The sequence below is a fragment of the Bactrocera dorsalis genome, chromosome 6, assembly GCF_023373825.1.
Source record: "Bactrocera dorsalis isolate Fly_Bdor chromosome 6, ASM2337382v1, whole genome shotgun sequence".
Classification (NCBI taxonomy): Eukaryota; Metazoa; Arthropoda; class Insecta; order Diptera; family Tephritidae; genus Bactrocera; species Bactrocera dorsalis.
Window position 1 is genome coordinate 41,046,864 of NC_064308.1, and position 4,731 is coordinate 41,051,594.

At 33.2% G+C, this 4,731-nt stretch overlaps 1 pseudogene; it reads left to right on the top strand.

The window, feature by feature from the left end:
• The first annotated feature begins 368 nt into the window (after positions 1 to 368).
• On the top strand, positions 369 to 498 carry LOC125779858 (small nucleolar RNA U3; annotated as a pseudogene).
• Positions 499 to 4,731: the final 4,233 nt, after the last annotated feature.

Genomic DNA, 4,731 nt, shown 5'->3' on the forward strand with positions numbered 1-4,731 from the left:
GTAAATATTTTTTTGTGTAATGCAGTTAATTTTAATAATTTTAAATAGATATTTGCATCATAACGATTGTTTTTGTGGGATAAATTTTTTTTGCTTTCCTTCTGGCAACCTATTATTAAAAAAGTGTGTGGGTTACACAAAAAAATTATTTTAAGGAAGTGACTTCCCGCTTCCATGCTTATGCTGTTGTTGTTTTTGTAGAACAATGTTTCAATTTTTGGTTGGTGACATATTCACATGTGTGCGCATATGTATGTTTGTATGCTTGTACATTATTGAAGTTATAGTTCTTTTTCTTTCGTTTGCCTTTCTGCGAATTCTCAACTATTTTGTGTGACTTTTAATTGAAATACTCTGCGTTGGCCTTTCAGAATCACACAGAATCATTTCTTTGGTTTTTGAAATTGACCCACGAGGACGAGGTATATGGTTTTATCTGGGAGCGTGAGATTTAAGAAAATCGCTCGCTTACAAGGGATAAAACGACTTCTGAGTGGCGATTTTAATGAATAAATTCACAGAATCATTTCTGTGCTTTTGGAAATCAATACTTACTAATAAATATTTTTTTCTTACTAATAGAAAAAAAATTTATCACAGCAATATACATAAACATATACATAATATTGCTGTGATAAATTTAATTTCTAATTAGTAAGCAAAGAATTAAAAATAAGTTTATTAAGACTATACTTCTCAGGGCATCACAGCAATGTTATGTATATGTAACGGGTGATTTTTTTGAGGTTAGGATTTTCATGCATTAGTATTTGACAGATCACGTGGGATTTCAGACATGGTGTCAAAGAGAAAGATGCTCAGTATGCTTTGACATTTCATCATGAATAGACTTACTAACGAGCAACGCTTGCAAATCATTGAATTTTATTACCAAAATCAGTGTTCGGTTCGAAATGTGTTTATCGACAAATTTTGTTCAGCGATGAGGCTCATTTCTGGTTGAATGGCTACGTAAATAAGCAAAATTGCCGCATTTGGGGTGAAGAGCAACCAGAAGCCGTTCAAGAACTGCCCATGCATCCCGAAAAATGCACTGTTTGGTGTGGTTTGTACGCTGGTGGAATCATTGGACCGTATTTTTTCAAAGATGCTGTTGGACGCAACGTTACGGTGAATGGCGATCGCTATCGTTCGATGCTAACAAACTTTTTGTTGCCAAAAATGGAAGAACTGAACTTGGTTGACATGTGGTTTCAACAAGATGGCGCTACATGCCACACAGCTCGCGATTCTATGGCCATTTTGAGGGAAAACTTCGGACAACAATTCATCTCAAGAAATGGACCCGTAAGTTGGCCACCAAGATCATGCGATTTAACGCCTTTAGACTATTTTTTGTGGAGCTACGTCAAGTCTAAAGTCTACAGAAATAAGCCAGCAACTATTCCAGCTTTGGAAGACAACATTTCCGAAGAAATTCGGGCTATTCCGGCCGAAATGCTCGAAAAAGTTGCCCAAAATTGGACTTTCCGAATGGACCACCTAAGACGCAGCCGCGGTCAACATTTAAATGAAATTATCTTCAAAAAGTAAATGTCATGAACCAATCTAACGTTTCAAATAAAGAACCGATGAGATTTTGCAAATTTTATGCGTTTTTTTTTTTAAAAAAGTTATCAAGCTCTTAAAAAATCACCCTTTACATATTATGTATATGTATATTGCTGTGATAAATTTATTGCGAAAGCAAGTGTTCTACAAAGTATGTATATTCTATACTTAAACAAAATTATTAGAACCATCGTATGTTTCTTGCATTCATAACCACATCATACTTAAGTCAGCGCAACCTAATTGTCAATGGTGGTGTTGGTGGTAAGCGCTTGGAAGGTCAAGATGCTAACACAGGTCCCAGGTTCGAATCCCGACAGAATAAATTTTTAATTTTTTGCTTTTAACATCGTATACTATAAAAATAAATATTTTTCTTTATTTTAATGTTTATTAGTAAGAAAAATATTTATTTGTATAGTATACGATGTTAAAAGCCATACATCTTCTATCCTATCTTGTGTATCTGCACATGCTCATATGAGTGTATGTATACGCATGTGCGCGCATTGACTTGCATGTTCATACATTCATATATACTTATATGTACATATATTTGCATACATTGCCGAACAAATAAATCACAAGCATACAAACATACATATGCGTACACATATGAATATGTCACCAACATAAAATTGATCTTCACAAGTCAATCCGGCAGCCAAATTGGCGAAGAACAAAAGAGAGATGATTACGCTGCATATTCTCTTCCGCAACGAAGAGACGGAACTACTTTCTGAGTCAAAATTCATTCATTTAGATTTTGCTTTATTCTTCATTTTATGTGCATAATAAATTTATAAAATGTGAATTTAAGTTTTCTAGTTTTCTTTCATACAAAATGATATGCATTTCTGAATATCACTAAGAAGTATAACTTCATCCGCGCGTGTGGAGTCCCTACGCACCTTTTTTTTTATTTGATTTTTTTACTTAGTCCTTAAAATTAAATTACATTTGATTTAAAAAAAAATAAATGCATACATTTCTTAGTATATTCGATAAAACAAAAATAAAGTAATGTAAATCATATATTTAAAGTTTTCTGTTAACAAAGTAATGTTATTCATATTAAAATCTTGTAAACTTGAATAACGATAGATAAAAATATATAAAGAACGCTAAATACTATCTTCCTGGTCGGTTTCAGGTAGCAAATCTTTAACAGATCCATCCCATTTTAAATTTAAATACTCGTGTTGGAATTTTACGGGTATAGTTTTTCTATCGCAAAGCTTTTTCAAATCCTTATATTTAGCAGAAGAAATGTTTAATATATGATCATATAATTGAGTAGGTCCCTCACAAACTATTTGGGAGTTTCGTCTGGATCGTGGAATTTAATCTAGATCATAATTTACGGTTTCAGATTCATCAAAGTAGCCATATTTAAGAGCAATATTTGAATTTTTTTTTTTTAATGTAACAGAGCATAATTTTGTAAATTGAATTTTCACTGAATTTGGTAGTAACGCCTGTGAAAATGTCTTCCAGTCTTTAAAATCACTGTTAGTTAATTCAATACAATTATATTTTCTTGGGTTAGTTCTTGTATTTGATATTATGGTGTACCACTCACTTGGAGCCCAAATAGTCCTATTCCGAATAAACGATTCAATTGTACTATGTATCGAATCAACAGGCATCATGGTGTGTCCAGGCAACAAGTGTGTGATTTTTATATTAGTCACAAAATTAGAATTTTGAACAAAATAGGTTAATGTCGCAAGCATAGCTCTGTTTTTATTCTGTCCTGCGCAGCTATCACAATAAAGATGGACTATCGACTGGGTTTTTCTTTCATTGAAAACAGGTATTGGAAAACAGTTGTGCAAATTTCATTACACCCTCGTTTACCATCCTTTTCTCCCCATAAAAAACAAAACCCATCTCTTGTACCACTCTCACAAAAACTTTCATTGTAGAATGAATATTTTTGACAAACTTTAAAACTGCTATTATTGATATTGATAAAATAATTAAAGCTGCACTTTTTTCTGTCACTTTTTCCATATCGCCTTTTAATATCGACTTGTTTAACACAAGGAGACAGCCAATCTTTCTGCCTAATTTTGTTGCCGATTCCCCGAAAATGTTCATTTATTCTTACTCTTTCATCTTCAGAAATTTTATCATGACACGAATTTGGACATTTTTTCTTTAAGCACGGGTTGTGCAAACACTCGTATTTTTCTTCTTAACTTTTTGCAGCCTTTTAGGTATTCTCTTTTGCTTTCTGTAGCTCCTTTTCCCAACACACGTTTCCTCCTCGACTTCTTTTCAACTTTCCAAACCATTTAAATCAACGAAAGATTCATCTGAATCGCTATACGGTACCAGGGAGAGCTGTAAAAATATCCAATAATTGAAAACAAAAACATATTTTGCAAAAAAAAAAACAAATTCATACCTTCGACATAATGTTCTAAAGCTTTATCTTTAATTAAAGTCTCAAAAAATTGTGTTTTTTCCCCCTTGTGTTTCATTTATTTCAAAAGAGAATTTAATTGTATCCCACACAAGCGTTCAAAGAAAATGTAAACAAGTCACCATATGCATTTACATTAAAATTGTTTTTGTTATAAAATCATAACGGTTTAATCTAGGGCCATGAAATTTTGACAGATGATGCAAATGATGTTGAACTCTCGATTTCGATAACAAACCAAAAATCGGTTATGGTGTGGGATACATTATTTTGGCGGTAATGGCTCGATATATCTAAGCTCCGCGATCACCCAAACCCTTTGGCTAATGCTTTAACACATTCCTGCGATCAAACACGCCTCAAAAGAAGAGATATACCTGCGTACTAAGGAGCAACGTATCACCACAACAGCTCTATGACTTGCTTGAGCCTGTGTAGTTTTTTAAATAGATTTAAGATTTTATAACTTATTGTAAGGCTTAAAAAAAGCAGATCCAATAAATAAAATAATATTGAGAAAAAATAATAATAATAATTACTGGTGACGAGACATGGGTCTACGAATACGATACACTTACGAACCAACATTCATCCGAATGGCGGCCCAAAGCCGAAAAAATCACGCCAAAGCCGATCGAAAGTGAAGGTAATGCTCATTTTTTTCTTCGATATTCGTGGTGTCGTTCGTTATGAATATGTTCCAACTGGTCAAACCGTCAACAAAGAGT